This window comes from Pseudophryne corroboree, chromosome 2 (assembly GCF_028390025.1).
Source record: "Pseudophryne corroboree isolate aPseCor3 chromosome 2, aPseCor3.hap2, whole genome shotgun sequence".
NCBI lineage: Eukaryota > Metazoa > Chordata > Amphibia > Anura > Myobatrachidae > Pseudophryne > Pseudophryne corroboree.
Window position 1 is genome coordinate 762,588,628 of NC_086445.1, and position 20,574 is coordinate 762,609,201.

Consider the following 20,574-nt stretch of genomic DNA (forward strand, 5'->3'; position numbering starts at 1 on the left):
AGCAGTGGCCTACTGTACCGTAATGCTATATATTATATACTGGTGGTCACTGGTCAGCAAAACTCTGCACTGTACTCCTCCTATATAATATTATACTGGTGGTCCCCAGTCCCAACAATAAAGCAGCACACTGAGCACAGATATGGAGTGTTTTTCAGGCAGACAACGTATACTGGTGGTCATTGTCAGCAAAACTCTGCACTGTACTCCTGCTATATAATACAGCTGCTCCCCAGTCCCCACAATTAAGCAGTGTGAGCACAGATATATGCAGCACACTGAGCACAGATATGGAGCGTTTTTTTCAGGCAGAGAATGGATAACTGGTGGTCACTGATCAGCAAAACTTTGCACTGTACTCCTCCTATATTATACAGCTGCTCCCCAGCCCTCCCCACAATTAAGCAATAGTGCACAATCAAGTTCAACAATAACGGAGAGGACGCCAGCCACGTCCTCTCCCTAACATTTGCAATGCACGAGTGAAAATGGCGGCGATGCGCGGCTGCTTATATAGAATCCGAATCTCGCGAGAATCCGACAGCGGGATGATGACGTTCGGGCGCGCTCGGGTTACCCGAGCCATACGGGAGAATCCGAGTATGGCTCGGACCCGTGTAAAACTGTGAAGTTCGGGGGGGTTCGGTTTCCGAGAAACCGAACCCGCTCATCACTAGTGGTTTTACAACTCTTTCCTGTCTGTAGGCAATTGCTTTCCACCGTAACAATCTCTCCATATTGCAGTGCAGCACAATATCTTTTGTCAAGTATGGGTCTATCTTGCTAGTCTCTGAATAATCTCATTACTCGGCACTGTAACTGTAGTAGTGCTTAGCTGGATGTTATATTAGGTGATTGTAGGTTAAACTATTCCCATAATGGAAGCTCTCTGCAATGTCCACGCTGCTGTGTCAGGCAATAACTGCTTTCAACTGTGGCACTTGGTCCTGACTCGTTGTTAAATACAGTATACAGTAAGCAGCTTAGGGGACTCTGTCCCTTTTATGAGCACTCTCTCTCTCTATCACTGGATGGGCTTATGATGTGTAGTTAGTAGTGATGTGCACCTGAAATTTTTCGGGTTTTGTGTTTTGGTTTTGGGTTCGGATCCGTGGCCGTGTTTTGGGTTCGGACGCGTTTTGGCAAAACCTCACCGAATTTTTTTTGTCGGATTCGGGTGTGTTTTGGATTCGGGTGTTTTTTTCAAAAAACCCTAAAAAACAGCTTAAATCATAAAATTTGGGGGTCATTTTGATCCCATAGTATTATTAACCTCAATAACCATAAATTTCCACTCATTTTCAGTCTATTCTGAACACCTCACAATATTATTTTTAGTCCTAAAATTTGCACCGAGGTCGCTGGATGGCTAAGCTAAGCGACCCTAGTGGCCGACACAAACACCTGGCCCATCTAGGAGTGGCACTGCAGTGTCACGCAGGATGGCCCTTCAAAAAAATACTCACCAAACAGCACAAGACGCAAAGAAAAAAAGAGGCGCAATGAGGTAGCTGTGTGACTAAGCTAAGCGACCCTAGTGGCCGACACAAACACCTGGCCCTTCTAGGAGTGGCACTGCAGTGTCACGCAGGATGGCCCTTCAAATAAATACTCCCCAAACAGCACATGACGCAAAAAAAAAAAAAAAAGAGGCGCAATGAGGTAGCTGTGTGACTAAGCTAAGCGACCCTAGTGGCCGACACAAACACCTGGCCCATCTAGGAGTGGCACTGCAGTGTCACGCAGGATGGCCCTTCAAAAAAATACTCCCCAAACAGCACATGACGCAAAGAAAAAAAGAGGCGCAATGAGGTAGCTGTGTGACTAAGCTAAGCGACCCTAGTGGCCGACACAAACACCTGGCCCATCTAGGAGTGGCACTGCAGTGTCAGGCAGGATGGCCCTTAAAAAAAATACTCCCCAAACAGCACATGACGCAAAGAAAAAAAGAGGCGCAATGAGGTAGCTGTGTGACTAAGTTAAGTGACCCTAGTGGCCGACACAAACACCTGGCCCATCTAGGAGTGGCACTGCAGTGTCACGCAGGGTGGCCCTTCAAAAAAATACTCCCCAAACAGCACATGACGCAAAGAAAAAAAGAGGCACAATGAGGTAGCTGTGTGACTAAGCTAAGCGACCCTAGTGGCCGACACAAACACCTGGCCCATCTAGGAGTGGCACTGCAGTGTCACGCAGGATGGCCCTTCAAAAAAATACTCCCCAAACAGCACATGACGCAAAGAAAAATGAAAGAAAAAAGAGGTGCAAGATGGAATTGTCCCTCCCACCCACACTTATGTTGTAAAAACAGGACATGCACACTTTAACGAACCCATCATTTCAGCGACAGGGTCTGCCACACGACTGTGACTGAAATGACTGGTTGGTTTGGGCCCCCACCAAAAAAGAAGCAATCAATCTCTCCTTGCACAAACTGGCTCTACGGAGGCAAGATGTCCACCTCATCATCATCATCCGATTCATCACCCCTTTCACTGTGTACATCCCCCTCCTCACAGATTATTAATTCGTCCCCACTGGAATCCACCATCTCAGGTCCCCGTGTACTTTCTGGAGGCAATTGCTGCTGGTGAATGTCTCCATGGAGGAATTGATTATAATTCATTTTAATGAACATCATCTTCTCCACATTTTCTGGAAGTAACCTCGTACGCCGATTGCTGACAAGGTGAGCGGCGGCACTAAACACTATTTCGGAGTACACACTGGAGGGAGGGCAACTTAGGTAGAATAAAGCCAGTTTGTGCAAGGGCCTCCAAATTGCCTCTTTTTCCTGCCAGTATACGTACGGACTGTCTGACGTGCCTACTTGGATGCGGTCACTCATATAATCCTCCACCATTCTTTCAATGGTGAGAGAATCATATGCAGTGACAGTAGACGACATGTCAGTAATCGTTGGCAGGTCCTTCAGTCCGGACCAGATGTCAGCATCAGCAGTCGCTCCAGACTGCCCTGAATCACCGCCAGCGGGTGGGCTCGGAATTCGTAGCCTTCTCCTCGCACCCCCAGTAGCGGGAGAATGTGAAGGAGGAGATGTTGACGGGTCGCGTTCCGCTTGACTTGACAATTTTCTCATCAGCAGGTCTTTGAACCTCTGCAGACTTGTGTCTGCCGTAAAGAGAGATCCAAGGTAGGTTTTAAATCTAGGATCGAGCACGGTGGCCAAAATGTAGTGCTCTGATTTCAACAGATTGACCACACATGAATCCTGGTTAAGCGAATGAAGGGCTCCATCCACAAGTCCCACATGCCTAGCGGAATCGCTCTGTTTTAGCTCCTCCTTCAATGCCTCCAGCTTCTTCTACAAAAGCCTGATGAGGGAATGACCTGACTCAGGCTGGCAGTGTCTGAACTGACTTCACGTGTGGCAAGTTCAAAAGGTTGCAGAACCTTGCACAACGTTGAAATCATTCTCCACTGTGCTTGAGACAGGTGCATTCCACCTCCTTTGCCTATATCGTGGGCAGATGTATAGGCTTGAATGGCCTTTTGCTGCTCCTCCATCCTCTGAAGCATATAGAGGGTTGAATTCCACCTAGTTACCACCTCTTGCTTCAGATGATGGCAGGACAGGTTCAGGTGTTTTTGGTGGTGCTCCAGTCTTCTGTACGCGGTGCCTGTACGCCGAAAGTGGCCCGCAATTCTTCTGGCCACCGACAGCATCTCTTGCACGCCCCTGTCGTTTTTTAAATAATTCTGCACCACCAAATTCAAGGTATGTGCAAAACATGGGACATGCTGGAATTTGCCCAGATGTAATGCACGCACAATATTGCTGGCGTTGTCCGATGCCACAAATCCCCAGGTGAGTCCAATTGGGGTAAGCCATTCTGCGATGATCTTCCTCAGTTGCCGTAAGAGGTTTTCAGCTGTGTGCGTATTCTGGAAAGCGGTGATACAAAGCGTAGCCTGCCTAGGAACGAGTTGGCGTTTGCGAGATGCTGCTACTGGTGCCGCCGCTGCTGTTCTTGCAGCGGGAGGCAATACATCTACCCAGTGGTCTGTCACAGTCATGTAGTCCTGAGTCTGCCCTGCTCCACTTGTCCACATGTCCGTGGTTAAGTGGACATTGGGTACAACTGCATTTTTTAGGACACTGGTGAGTCTTTTTCTGATGTCTGTGTACAGTTCTGGTATCGCCTGCCTTGAGAAATGGAACCCAGATGGTATTTGGTAACGGGGGCACACTACCTCAAGCAATTGTCTAGTTCCCCGTGAACTAACGGCGAATACTGGACGAACGTCTAACACCAACATAGTTGTCAAGGCCTGAGTTATCCGCTTTGCAACAGGATGACTGCTGTGATATTTCATCTTCCTCGCAAAGGACTGTTGGACAGTCAATTGCTTACTGGAAGTAGTACAAGTGGTCTTCCGACTTCCCCTCTGGGATGACGATCGACTCCCAGCAGCAACAACAGCAGCGCCAGCAGCAGTAGGCGTTACACTCAAGGATGCATCAGAGGAATCCCAGGCAGGAGAGGACTCGTCAGACTTGCCAGTGACATGGCCTGCAGGACTATTGGCTTTCCTGGGTAAGGAGGAAATTGACACTGAGGGAGTTGGTGGTGTGGTTTGCGCGAGCTTGGTTACAAGAGGAAGGGATTTACTGGTCAGTGGACTGCTTCCGCTGTCACCCAAAGTTTTTGAACTTGTCACTGACTTATTATGAATGCGCTGCAGGTGACATATAAGGGAGGATGTTCCGAGGTGGTTAACGTCCTTACCCCTACTTATTACAGCTTGACAAAGGCAACACACGGCTTGACACCAGTTGTCCGCATTTCTGTTGAAATAATTCCACACTGAAGAGCTGATTTTTTTTGTATTTTGACCAGGCATGTCAATGGCCATATTCCTCCCACGGACAACAGGTGTCTCCCCGGGTGCCTGACTTAAACAAACCACCTCACCATCAGAATCCTCCTTGTCAATTTCCTCCCCAGCGCCAGCAACACCCATATCCTCATCCTGGTGTACTTCAACACTGACATCTTCAATTTCACTATCAGGAACTGGACTGCGGGTGCTCCTTCCAGCACTTGCAGGGGGCGTGCAAATGGTGGAAGGCGCAAGCTCTTCCTGTCCAGTGTTGGGAAGGTCAGGCATCGCAACCGACACAATTGGACTCTCCTTTGGGATTTGTGATTTCGAAGAACACACAGTTCTTTGCTGTGCTTTTGCCAGCTTAAGTCTTTTCTTTTTTCTAGCGAGAGGATGAGTGCTTCCATCCTCATGTGAAGCTGAACCACTAGCCATGAACATAGGCCAGGGCCTCAGCCGTTCCTTGCCACTCCGTGTCGTAAATGGCATATTGGCAAGTTTACGCTTCTCCTCAGACGCTTTTAATTTTGATTTTTGGGTCATTTTACTGATCTTTTGTGTTTTGGATTTTACATGCTCTGTACTATGACATTGGGCATCGGCCTTGGCAGACGACGTTGATGGCATTTCATCGTCTCGGCCATGACTAGTGGCAGCAGCTTCAGCACGAGGTGGAAGTGGATCTTGATCTTTCCCTATTTTTTTAACCTCCACATTTTTGTTCTCCATATTTTAATGCGCACAACTAAAAGCCACCACAGGTATACAATGTAGATGGATGGATAGTATAGTATTATATTACTTATGGAGGACGACTGACGACACAGAGGTAGGTACAGCCGTGGCCTACCGTACTGCTGCTTATATATATAATATACTGTATAACGGACCTGGTGGACACTGTCAGCAGACTGCTAAACTAGTATGAAGAAAAAAAAAGCCACCACAGGTATACAATGTAGATGGATGGATAGTATAGTATTATATTACTTATGGACGATGAGTGCACTGACGACACAGAGGTAGGTACAGCCGTGGCCTACCGTACTGCTGTATATATATAATATACTGTATAATAATAACGGACCTGGTGGACACTGTCAGCAGACTGCTAAACTAGTATGAAGAAAAAAAAAGCCACCACAGGTATACAATGTAGATGGATGGGTAGTATAGTATTATATTACTTATGGACGACGAGTGAACTGACGACCCAGAGGTAGGTACAGCCGTGGCCTACCGTACTGCTATATATAATAAGAATTTACTTACCGATAATTCTATTTCTCGGAGTCCGTAGTGGATGCTGGGGTTCCTGAAAGGACCATGGGGAATAGCGGCTCCGCAGGAGACAGGGCACAAAAAAGTAAAGCTTTACTAGGTCAGGTGGTGTGCACTGGCTCCTCCCCCTATGACCCTCCTCCAGACTCCAGTTAGGTACTGTGCCCGGACGAGCATACACAATAAGGGAGGCATTTTGAATCCCGGGTAAGACTCATACCAGCCACACCAATCACACCGTACAACTTGTGATCTAAAACCAGTTAACAGTATGACAACAGAAAGGGCCTCTTAAAGATGGCTCCTTAACAATAACCCGAATTAGTTAACAATAACTATGTACAAGTATTGCAGATAATCCGCACTTGGGATGGGCGCCCAGCATCCACTACGGACTCCGAGAAATAGAATTATCGGTAAGTAAATTCTTATTTTCTCTATCGTCCTAAGTGGATGCTGGGGTTCCTGAAAGGACCATGGGGATTATACCAAAGCTCCCAAACGGGCGGGAGAGTGCGGATGACTCTGCAGCACCGAATGAGAGAACTCCAGGTCCTCCTTTGCCAGGGTATCAAATTTGTAAAATTTTACAAACGTGTTCTCCCCCGACCACGTAGCTGCTCGGCAGAGTTGTAATGCCGAGACCCCTCGGGCAGCCGCCCAAGATGAGCCCACCTTCCTTGTGGAGTGGGCTTTTACAGTTTTAGGCTGTGGCAGGCCTGCCACAGAATGTGCAAGTTGAATTGTGTTACAAATCCAACGAGCAATCGACTGCTTAGAAGCAGGTGCGCCCAACTTGTTGGGTGCATACAATATAAACAGCGAGTCAGATTTTCTGACTCCAGCCGTCCTTGCAATGTATATTTTTAAGGCTCTGACAACGTCCAACAACTTGGAGTCCTCCAAGTCGCTAGTGGCCGCAGGCACCACAATAGGTTGGTTCAGATGAAATGCTGATACCACTTTAGGGAGAAAATGCGGACGAGTCCGCAGTTCTGCCCTATCCGAATGGAAGATTAGATAAGGACTTTTATAAGATAAAGCCGCCAATTCAGATACTCTCCTGGCAGAGGCCAGGGCTAGTAACATAGTCACTTTCAATGTGAGATATTTCAAATCCACCTTTTTCAATGGTTCAAACCAATGGGATTTGAGGAAATCTAAAACTACATTTAGATCCCACGGTGCCACCGGAGGCACCACAGGAGGCTGTATATGCAGTACTCCCTTGACAAAAGTCTGGACCTCAGGGACAGAGGCCAATTCTTTTTGGAAGAATATTGACAGGGCCGAAATTTGAACCTTAATGGATCCCAATTTGAGACCCATAGATAATCCTGATTGCAGGAAATGTAGGAAACGACCCAGTTGGAATTCCTCCGTCGGAACCCTCCGATCCTCGCACCACGCTACATATTTTCGCCAAATGCGGTGATAATGTTTCACGGTGACTTCCTTCCGTGCCTTAATCAAGGTAGGAATGACTTCTTCTGGAATGCCTTTCCCTTTTAGGATCTGGCGTTCAACCGCCATGCCGTCAAACGCAGCCGCGGTAAGTCTTGAAAAAGACAGGGACCCTGCTGTAGCAGGTCCCTTCTCAGAGGTAGAGGCCACGGTTCGTCCGTGAGCATCTCTTGAAGTTCCGGATACCAAGTCCTTCTCGGCCAATCCGGAACCACTAGTATTGTTCTTACTCTTCTTTGCCGTATGATCTTCAATACCTTTGGTATGAGCGGCAGAGGAGGAAACACATACACTGACTGGTACACCCAAGGAGTTACCAGTGCGTCCACAGCTATTGCCTGTGGATCTCTTGACCTGGCGCAATATTTGTCCAGTTTCTTGTTGAGGCGAGACGCCATCATGTCTACAATTGGTCTTTCCCAACGGTCTATTAACATGTTGAAGACTTCTGGATGTAGACCCCACTCTCCCGGATGAAGATCGTGTCTGCTGAGGAAGTCTGCTTCCCAGTTGTCCACGCCCGGGATGAACACTGCTGACAGTGCTATCACGTGATTCTCCGCCCAGCGAAGAATCTTGGCAGCTTCTGCCATTGCACTCCTGCTTCTTGTGCCGCCCTGCCTGTTTACATGGGCGACCGCCGTGATGTTGTCCGACTGAATCAACACCGGCTTTCCTTGCAGGAGAAGTTCCGCCTGGCTTAGAGCATTGTAGATTGCTCTTAGTTCCAGAATGTTTATGTGAAGAGACTTTTCCAGACTCGTCCATACTCCCTGGAAGTTTCTTCCTTGTGTGACTGCTCCCCAGCCTCTCAGGCTGGCGTCCGTGGTCACCAGGATCCAATCCTGAATGCCGAATCTGCGGCCTTCTAATAGGTGAGCCTTCTGCAACCACCACAGAAGTGACACCCTTGTCTTTGGTGACAGGGTTATTCGCAGGTGCATCTGCAGATGCGACCCTGACCATTTGTCCAACAGATCCCTTTGGAATATTCTTGCATGGAATCTGCCGAATGGAATTGCTTCGTAAGAAGCCACCATTTTTCCCAGGACTCTTGTGCATTGATGTACTGACACTTTTCCTGGTTTTAGGAGGTTCCTGACCAGATCGGATAACTCCTTGGCTTTTTCCTCTGGAAGGAAAACCTTTTTCTGAACCGTGTCCAGAATCATTCCTAGGAACAGCAGACGAGTTGTCGGGATTAAATGGGATTTTGGAATATTCAGAATCCACCCGTGTTGTCTTAGCACCTCTTGAGATAGTGCTAAAGCTGTCTCCAGCTGTTCTCTGGACCTTGCCCTTATTAGGAGATCGTCCAAGTATGGGATAACTAATACGCCTTTTCTTCGAAGAAGAATCATCATCTCGGCCATTACCTTGGTAAAGACCCGAGGCGCCGTGGACAATCCGAACGGCAGCGTCTGAAACTGATAGTGACAGTTTTGAACAATGAACCTGAGGTACCCCTGGTGTGCGGGGTAAATCGGAACGTGTAGATACGCATCCTTGATGTCCAAGGATACCATAAAGTCCCCTTCTTCCAGGTTCGCTATCACTGCTCTGAGTGACTCCATCTTGAACTTGAACTTTTTTATGTAGAGGTTCAAGGACTTCAGATTTAGAATAGGCCTTACCGAGCCATCCGGCTTCGGTACCACAAATAGAGTGGAATAATACCCCTTTCCTTGTTGTAATAGGGGTACTTTGACTATCACCTGCTGAGCGTACAGCTTGTGAATGGCTTCCAACACCCTCTCCCTTTCGGAAGAGACGGTTGGTAAGGCAGACTTCAGGAAACGATGAGGAGGATCCGTCTCTAATTCCAACCTGTACCCCTGAGATATTATCTGCAGGATCCAGGGGTCTACCTGCGAGTGAGCCCACTGCGCGCTGTAATTTTTGAGACGGCCCCCCACTGTCCCCGAGTCCGCTTGAGAGGCCCCAGCGTCATGCTGAGGTTTTTGCAGGAGCCGGGGAGGGCTTCTGTTCCTGGGAAGGAGCTGCCTGTTGGTGTCTCTTCCCTCTTCCTCTGCCTCGTGGCAGGTACGACAAGCCCTTTGCTCTCTTATTTTTGTAGGAGCGAAAAGGCTGCGGTTGAAAGGTCGGTGCCTTTCTCTGTTGGGGAGTGACTTGAGGTAAAAAAGTGGATTTCCCGGCAGTAGCCGTGGCCACCAAGTCTGATAGACCAACTCCAAATAACTCCTCCCCTTTATACGGCAAAACCTCCATGTGACGTTTTGAATCCGCATCGCCTGTCCACTGTCGTGTCCATAAGGCTCTTCTGGCTGAAATGGACATAGCACTCACCCGAGATGCCAGTGTGCAAATATCCCTCTGTGCATCACGCATATAGATAAATGCATCCTTTATTTGTTCTAACGACAGTAAAACATTGTCCCTATCTAGGGTATCAATATTTTCAATCAGGGATTCTGACCAAACTACTCCAGCACTGCACATCCAGGCAGTTGCTATAGCTGGTCGTAGTATAACACCTGCATGTGTGTATATATTCTTTTGAATAACTTCCATCTTTCTATCTGATGGATCCTTAAGTGCGGCCGTCTCAGGAGAGGGTAACGCCACTTGTTTGGATAAGCGTGTGAGCGCCTTGTCCACCTTAGGGGGTGTTTCCCAGCGCGCCCTAACCTCTGGCGGGAAAGGGTATAATGCCAATAACTTTTTTGAAATTATCAACTTTTTATCAGGAGCAACCCACGCTTCATCACACACGTCATTTAATTCTTCTGATTCAGGAAAAACTGTTTATAGTTTTTTTTTTTTTTACACCATACATAATACCCTGTTTTACGGTATCTGTAGTATCAGCTAAATGTAACGTCTCCTTCATTGCCAAAATCATATAACGTGTGGCCCTACTGGAAAATACGTTTGAATTTCTACCGTCGTCACTGGAATCAGTGCCCGTGTCTGGGTCTGTGTCGACCGACTGAGGCAAAGGGCGTTTTACAGCCCCTGACGGTGTTTGAGGCGCCTGGACAGGCATTAATTGATTGTCCGGCCGCCTCATGTCCTCAACTGACTGTTTAAGGGAAGATAAACCATCACGTAATTCCACAAATAAAGGCATCCATTCTGGTGTCGACCCCCTGGGGGGTGACATCTGCATATTTGGCAATTGCTCCGCCTCCACACCAATATCGTCCTCATACATGTCGACACCACGTACCGACACACACCGCAAACTCACAGGGAATGCTCTAATGAAGACAGGACCCACTAGCCCTTTTGGGGAGACAGAGGGAGAGTCTGCCAGCACACACCACAAAGCGCTATATATACAAGGGATATCCTTATATTAAGTGCTCCCTTATAGCTGCTTTAATATATATATATATAGCCATTAATGTGCCCCCCCTCTCTGTTTTACCCTGTTTCTGTAGTGCAGTGCAGGGGAGAGACCTGGGAGCCGTTCTGACCAGCGGAGCTGTGACAGAAAATGGCGCCGTGTGCTGAGGAGATAGGCCCCGCCCCTTTTTCGGCGGGTTCTTCTCCCGCTATTTTTCCAGTCAGGCAGGGGTTAAATATCTCCATATAGCCCCTATGGGCTATATGTGAGGTATTTTTAGCCTTGTATAAGGTTTATATTTGCCTCTCAGAGCGCCCCCCCCCAGCGCTCTGCACCCTCAGTGACTGCCCAGTGAAGTGTGCTGAGAGGAAAATGGCGCACAGCTGCAGTGCTGTGCGCTACCTTATGAAGACTGAGGAGTCTTCAGCCGCCGTTTTCCGGACCTCTTCACGCTTCAGCATCTGCAAGGGGGTCGGCGGCGCGGCTCCGGGACCGGACTCCACGGCTGGGCCTGTGTTCGATCCCTCTGGAGCTAATGGTGTCCAGTAGCCAAGCAGCAAATCCACTCTGCATGCAGGTGAGTTTACTACTTTCCCCCTAAGTCCCACGTTGCAGTGATCCTGTTGCCAGCAGGACTCACTGTAAAGAAAAAAAAACCTAAACTAAACTTTCTCTAAGCAGCTCTTTAGGAGAGCCACCTAGATTGCACCCTTCTCGTTCGGGCACAAAATCTAACTGGAGTCTGGAGGAGGGTCATAGGGGGAGGAGCCAGTGCACACCACCTGACCTAGTAAAGCTTTACTTTTTTGTGCCCTGTCTCCTGCGGAGCCGCTATTCCCCATGGTCCTTTCAGGAACCCCAGCATCCACTTAGGACGATAGAGAAATATATATATATATATAATATACTGTATAATAATAACGGACCTGGTGGACACTGTCAGCAGACTGCTAAACTAGTATGAAAAAAAAAAAAGCCACCACAGGTATACAATGCAGATGGATGGATAGTATAGTATTATATTACTTATGGACGACGAGTGCACTGACGACACAGAGGTAGGTACAGCCGTGGCCTACCGTACTGCTATATATATATATATAATATACTGTATAATAATAACGGACCTGGTGGACACTGTCAGTAGACTACTAAACTAGTATGAAGAAAAAAAAAAGCCACCACAGGTATACAATGTAGATGGATGGATAGTATAGTATTATATTACTTATGGACGACGAGTGCACTGACGACACAAAGGTAGGTACAGCCGTGGCCTACCGTACTGCTAATAGATATAATAAATATACTGTATAATAATAACGGACCTGGTGGACACTGTCAGCAGACTGCTAAACTAGTATGAAGAAAAAAAGAGCCACCACAGGTATACAATGTAGATGGATGGATAGTATAGTATTATATTACTTATGGACGACGAGTGCACTGATGACACAGAGGTAGGTACAGCCGTGGCCTACCGTACTGCTATATATATATATATATATAATATACTGTATAATAATAACGGACCTGGTGGACACTGTCAGCAGACTGCTAAACTAGTATGAAGAAAAAAAAAGCCACCACAGGTATACAATGTAGATGAATGGATAGTATAGTATTATATTACTTATGGACGACGAGTGCACTGATGACACAGAGGTAGGTACAGCCGTGGCCTACCGTACTGCTAATAGATATAATAAATATACTGTATAATAATAACGGACCTGGTGGACACTGTCAGCAGACTGCTAAACTAGTATGAAGAAAAAAAAAGCCACCACAGGAGTGTTTTTCAGGCAGATAAACGTATACTGAACTGGTGGTCACTGTCAGCAAAACTGTGCACTGTACTCCTGCTATAACTGCTCCCCAGTCCGCACAATTAGGCAGTGTGAGCACTGAGCAGTGCACTCACACAGATATATCATGCAGCAGTGCAGCACACTGAGTGAGCACAGATATGGTGAAGCGTTTTTTTCAGGCAGAGAAACAAAGGATTAAACTCACTGGTGGTATAATCAAAACTGTACTCCAACAGCTGCTCCCCGTCCCCAATCCTCCCCACAATTATAAGTCATTCAGTCTCTTTACTCTTTTCTTCTACTATAACGGAGAGGATGCCAGCCACGTCCTCTCCCTATCAATCTCAATGCACGTGTGAAAATGGCGGCGACGCGCGGCTCCTTATATAGAATCCGAATCTCGCGAGAATCCGACAGCGGGATGATGACGTTCGGGCGCGCTCGGGTTAACCGAGCAAGGCGGGAGGATCCGAGTCGCTCGGACCCGTGAAAAAAAAGGTGAAGTTCGGGCGGGTTCGGATCCCGTGGATCCGAACCCGCTCATCACTAGTAGTTAGTGAAACAGGGCTACTGACCTGTGCTCCAAAAAGTTTGCTGTGCTCAATGGTTACATTTACTCTCTGTCTGACTGCGAGCAGTACAATATCCGCTGCAGGTCCCTGTGATATGGAGGCATGAATCATTTTAAGCTTTCTGTGTAACTATGACAGTATTGTTCCTTACTGTGCTTCTAATGTGTTGTGTTGGGAAGACTGCAGCAGGTGATAGGGTGCTGGTAACACAGACGCTGGCTACTTTCATGTATAAAACTGTGTTCTTTCATATACCAGGGTATTTCACGAGAGAGTCTGTGACAGTCAACAGGATGATGCAAGAATTACTGGGACTCCTACTATTTGAAGTGTGAGAATGTACAGTCTGCAATGGGGCTCCCCGATCTCACTAAAATTGGCTACTTTGCCTCAGGGCTGACATAATCTGCTCACTGCTCCTTAGACTCTCTCTGTCAGCTGCTGGACTCCGATAAGGTACCTCTCTTCCTCCTCACTGCCTTGCTTGAGAAGGGACCACCTTTGTGCCCATCACATTAGGAGCCTCCTCCAATTCCTAGGGACACCACCAAATCAGGTTAAGTACACCTCAGCACCTTCTGCTCCAAGGTACTGTTCCCCTCTCCCCATCCTCCTAAGATGGCCGCCGCCCAACTGGCAACAGACTCTGCACCCGGCTGTTTAGTGATGCAGCGCATGCCAGCAGTAGCACAGAAAATGTTCTTAACCCTTTCCTTGCTGAAGTCTCAAAGCGTTTAGCCAGGATGCATTTTGTAGAAGTGAAAAAGAAATAAATTAAATGTCGGCGGCAACCCTGATGGGGTGTCAAACATCCCTAACCTAGACTTTTCTAGGTATCCCTAGAAATAGAGCTGACTGATTGTAGTCTCATAGAGCTGACTGATTGTAGTACAATGTGTTTCAAAATGTTGTGAACAAATATTCATATTATTGGGAGAAGGTTATGGCAGGCATTCTGTTCAATGTACTCTGTTCCTCCCCTTCAAGGGCTGTATAACCAAAACCCTGCCTCCTGCACCTTCTGTCCTAGAAGGACAAATAAACAGTTACCTGATCCCTCTCCTTCTGCATGCTATGGCAGTGACCAGTCTTCCAAACTAGGGTTGACTATCGATGGCTCTAGCATTGATTGCTGATGTTGTGAACCATCAGGAAGAAACTATTTATGGTTGAGCCATAATCGTTTTGCTTGTGCACATGCAAGTATTTTACCATATGCACACTCACTCTATATTTATCTTATCATAAATATAAATATGGCTTGATTATGTGCAACTCATTAGTAGGTCTACATAATAGAGTTATGCAATTACATAGATTTAAACATAATGGGCCTGGTGGACACAGTGCAGCCATAATTACAATTGTTTGCTTTTGCTCAAGCAGGAAACGTTGTGACAACCTCTACAGTACATGCATTACCCTGACTGTACAACTCGGTACTCTATTTTGTACAGGATTCATGGAAATAGGAATGATGAGGCAAAACCATGGGAATGCCTGGGTGGTGACTGGGAGGTGGCCTGAAGTGACCACAAAAAAAAAGTCCATAGCATGGGCAATTTATGGAAGCATTGCAGACGTATCAATGCAGGCACTACCCTTGACTCGCACACGATGGCTTTTTAAAGAAAACTCACAGCCAAAACGTTACATTGTCATACTGTAATCTGTATTTATTGAATTATATACAAAGTATCATGGCAAGTTACATGTTTTTCTAAATCTTTTATACTGTGCACAGTATCTTTTATGGGTTTTTTTATTGATACCTAACTATTGACTGCAAGAAAATAAATATATGCAATTTGTTATACCATGGCAGTGTCAATTTACTCTGCATATGTGAACCCCATGCGCAGTTGATTTTAGATTGTTTGTTGTTTCCTGTAAACCTACAGGGGTTTAGTCCCAACAGCTAATGGGGTCGCATCTGCATGACATAAATCATTGACCATTGGTCTCTGGTAATTCTTGAGCATCAGCGCCTAGGTACCTTAAAAGTTAGTATTTTTTCTGATGTCATCTGGTGCTTGAATTAGTCCCTGCAAGCTCTCTGCATCATACTGTGTGGTAGTAACTAGAGTCCCTTGAATGTTTTCTGTATTGTATATTGGACTCTGGAATGCTGAATTTTGTATCAGTCTCTGTAATGTTCTAGGTAATATATACAGGTTTCTGGATTTCCTGTGTTTTTGGTCTCTGAGATGCTCTTTGAATTGTATGCATTACAGTATATCAGTTTCTCGGGACTCTCGGTGCCAGAAAAATGGTCCCATCAGTTCCATAGCTGCGTTCCCAGACACAGCCACAAGCATAGGATGCCATGGTCAGATGGAGAAACTGCACATGCCACAGGGCTGATTCAATTTCAATGGTACGACAGATGGTGACATACAGTATAAAGACACATTAATCACTATTACATCATGCAGGGTCACTAATAGTGGGCATCTCAGTCCTTATACATTTGGCTGCAGCAATGTACACATGGGAAGGAGTTTATAGGCCATTTCCATAAACTCAGATGGGCGCCTGCTAATAGATGCTGCTGCATTCACTATTACATGTGACTCAAAATCAAGCCTCATATGGTGTATTTTGATTCCTTTCCTCCTTAATGAAAAGCTAGCTCAATCAGCATGCTTCCAGCTGTCTCACCTGTCACAACCACTTAATTTTTTTCGATGCCTTAGTTGCAAGGTTTAGATGGTTTCTGAACTCGCCATTTGGTAAATCTGGGGTTTCTAACCTAATGGCAGTGTCGGACTGGGGCATGTAGGGCCCACCGGGGGAATGAAGTGGTAGGAGCCCATGTTTAGGGGTGTGGCTAGTCTGCAGAGGGGGTGGGGTCTGCCACCTCATTGGTTTGACTAACAATTAGAGAGTGCAATGTCTGGGCCCCTTCATACATATATAGAGTAAATTCAGATACTGCATGCATGATAATGTATCAGATTAATAACAGATTAATAACAACAATGCACTGTAGAAAATAAACCATAGTCCAGTATAAAGTAACATATGTATAATGTATAATTCAAGTGCACAACCTGGAATCTGATCCTTAGAGCAGGAGGTGGGTCCCGAGGCAGTGGGGCCCACCGGTGGTTTCCCCTGTGGGCCAGTCCAAGCCTGCCTAATGGTAAAAACACTGATGGTATTCAATGTTGTATTCTATTATTACATGGTTTGTCTGTGGTTTTGTGGTAGGTCTGAGATTAGTAAATCTGAGGGATGCAATCCCACCAGTAAACTGAAGCATATCTGCCAGGATTTGAAACCCATAATTTAGGAATTCTTTCCCCTGGAGTCATTCAAATCAGAAGGAATGGATGCACATTGGGCTTCTCTTAACATATGTGTATTAGTATTAGTTTGTAAGCAGGACATGCCTACTACTTTGCAGTCTACCTTTGTTAAGAAGTTCCTACAGTACTTTCAGTGTCCTATTAGTAAATCCTACTGTTCTAGCATAATTCACTACTTTTTGCTTGTCTTATAAAATTCTATATGTACAGTATGCTGCTATAAGGGATGCCATTGAAACAGAAAATCTTTTGGAAATACTTTAGTGTCTATCTATGTATGGCACCATATATTTCCTCCCATAGATACAAAGCTGGTTAGAAATAATAGAACCTGAATAGGAAAATGTATAGTTTTAGAGGTGTATGTCCTACTTGGAGGGAGGTGTGGATTAACCCATACAGTATGTGTGTATGCTGCCATGATGGATAAAAGGAAAGGAAAATCATGGCAAAGTATTTTTCCCATTTATATTGTACATATGGCCCCTTTTAAACTAAAATTAATTATTTTGATACAGGACCTATAAAGCTGTCAGCCCATGCACAGAATGCACATATACTCAGGAGGGGCTGGGTATGGGTGACCGGCAGTCGGGATCTCGATGGTTAGCATACCAATGCTGGGATCCCGGCCACCAGAATGCCGACAGGGGGCAGGCGCCATTAACCCACTTGCTGGCTCGCTGAGCTCGCCACGCTGTTGGCTCAGTTCTATTCCCATGCTATGGGTGTCCTGGACACCCACTAGTAGGAAAAGTCCATGGCCCCCTGCTGGCATTCTAGCAGCTGCGATCCTGGCTTTGGTATGCTGACCACCAGGATCCTGACTGCCAGGATGATAACTACATCCCCTCAGGAGAACTCTCTTTATTAAACTTGGGTTGCACTCAATGGTGGTTCCTACCTTTTTTTGGGCAGGGGGGCTGCCACTGCTCATGCCGAACAGGAGAAGAGAGAGCCTGCCTACTGTGCAATAGATCTGGCAGGTGCCGAGACCTGTGCATGCGCACAAGTGGCTGCTTCAGTGCGCATGCACAAACCCCCTTTTTATATGGACTGCATTGGCTGCAGCCCATAGAAGCTAGATTGCTAATTGCAGCCTGATCTGGTAGTCCTGGAGAGAGTAAACACCTCCCAATGGAATTGCCTGTCCTGCGGGTGACTGGCAGGTAGGACTTCCAATAGGAAGTCAGTGCCAGTCACAGTGAAGCCAATGAGCCAGTGCTTTCACACAGACTGCAACTGGCTCAACTGAGGGGGGGCATAGGTAACTGATTATGTGAAAGGGACAATGGGAATAATAATAAACCTTTTTTTTCCAGTTTTTCTACCAGTAAAATCAAATCCATATTGCAGAAAAGGGCAGTATAAAATGCCCTTATATAGACTAAGAACTATGTAAAGTTATTCTAAAATTTAGTTTAAAATTGGCACATTGCCGTGGTTTAGGTAGGAAAAGCACAGAGGGGGTCATTCCGAGTTGTTCGCTCGTTATTTTTTTCTCGCAACGGAGCGATTAGTCGCTAATGCGCATGCGCAATGTCCGCAGTGCGACTGCGCCAAGTAAATTTGCTATGCAGTTAGGTTTTTTACTCACGGCATTACAAGGTTTTTTTTTCGTTCTGGTGATCGTAATGTGATTGACAGGAAGTGGGTGTTTCTGGGCGGAAACTGGCCGTTTTATGGGTGTGTGTGAAAAAACGCTACCATTTCTGGGAAAAACGCGGGAGTGGCTGGAGAAACGGAGGAGTGTCTGGGCGAACGCTGGGTGTGTTTGTGACATCAAACCAGGAACGAAACTGACTGAACTGATCGCAGATGCCGAGTAAGTCTGGAGCTACTCAGAAACTGCTAAGAAGTGTCTATTCGCAATTCTGCTAATCTTTCGTTCGCAATTTTGATAAGCTAAGATTCACTCCCAGTAGGCGGCGGCTTAGCGTGTGCAATGCTGCTAAAAGCAGCTTGCGAGCGAACAACTCGGAATGACCCCCAGAGTCTTGAATGGGTTAGGAAACAAGTTTCGCTTTACAAAAAATATTTTCAATGTGTCTGTCACACAATCAGAATTATCTATCCATTATTTAGCAAGATTTATTTTTAAAAACCATGAAAGGTCAGACAAATAAAATTATTTCCATACATTTATTTATTTGTTTGAATGTGCAAAAACATGTAATAAAAAAAGAAACATACACTTATATGAACTCTACAAAGAATTTCCTGGTGAAAAATTAGGTGAGTGTTTTGAATACAAAAATGAGAAGTGAAGTAGTCATGTATACAAGAGACACATTGGTAGAGGAGCACACAGAGCCAGCCCTAACTAATATGATGCCCTAGGCAAGATTTTGGCTGGTGCCCCCTAGCACCGCCGCTAGTTCTGCAGGAGATGCCTGGCGTGAGTCAGCTGGCAGCTCTGCTAACGTCGGGCGCCTTTTGTTTATGAAAATGCATCTTATTTGCATTACTTAGTGGCTAGGATGCACAAGCAGCTTCTGCTGATTAAAATGATATGCAGCATGCCTATATTCTGTGTGCGGCTGTATCTGCACACGAAATGCTACATTAAAGTGATTTCCAGGAATACACTGTAACGTATGCAGATACAGCCGCAGTCACACACAGAATATAGGCATGCCGCATATCATTTTAATCAACAGAAGCTTCTGGTGCCCCTAGGCATACCAAATGCCCTAGGCATTTGCCTAGTTTGCCTATGCCTAAGGCCGGCTCTGGGAGCACAGATTACAATAATTCAGAAAATTGCTTCCTCTTCTACTGTAGCTTCTACAGTATACTGTATGAGATAAAAGTATACTGTAGCTTCTACAGTATACTGTATGATATGTTACTGTATGAGATCAAATAAAACTGTGATATGCTAATCAAATACCGAGACCACATCAAAGTAACATATCAGCACAATCAAAACATTAAAAATGTTGGTAAAGTTATAAATAGAAAATTTACTTTAAGAACAAGCATTGAATCCATAAATCCTTTATAATAATCCACATACATACACTGTACACCAAGGTAAAATAGAACTGAACAACAGTGAGAACCTTTACTTCAGGTAATTAGTATTGCTCTCGCCAAAACTGCAGTCTCAAATTAACAAATAAAGTACTGGATGACCTTAATCTGACTTCTGTCTGTATGGTATGTACATCCCAAGACATGAGACGATTTCTGAGGCTTATCTGTTGGATTTGGGTGCAGTCTGTAGGAATCTAGAGTAATCTTCTTAGTATCAAAGTGTCTGCCTAGAGTTTAATGGCTATATGTTAAATTAACATAATGGTTTCCATATAAAACAATTACATGGAGTTTGGGTATATAGGTAATTTATTTTTCATGCATAAATTATTTTAATTGCGAAACTATGACAATTTCTGATAAAAATATTGGAACACTCTAAATTGCACCTTTTATGAGCTGCAGTACAGATGCACCTAACCTCAGATTGTGCCAAATAGCCCTCTTTGGTGCACCATGCATCTTGTCATTCAATTTGGTCGCAAATTTGCACATTATTTGTATGATTAATGTGACAAAAGTACAATGTACACATACTCTGAACACAAGGGATGGGCTGGGGCTGCTTTCCCCCCTGGCATCATCTCTGTAATACTACATCCCCCATCATCTCTGTAATAATGCATTCCCCCATCACCTCTGTAGTAACATATGCCCAATCACCTCTGTAGTAACATATGCCCCAACACCTCTGTAGTAATATATGCCCCATCACCTCTGTAGTAATATATGCCCCATCACCTCTGTAGTAATACATCTCCCATCATCTTTGTAATAGTACATTCCCCCATCACCTCTGTAGTAACATATGCCTCATCATCTCTGTAGTAACATATGCCCTATCACCTTTGTGGTAATATATGCCCCATCACCTCTGTGGTAACATATGCCCCATCACCTCTGTGGTAACATATACCCCATCACCTCTGTAGTAATAC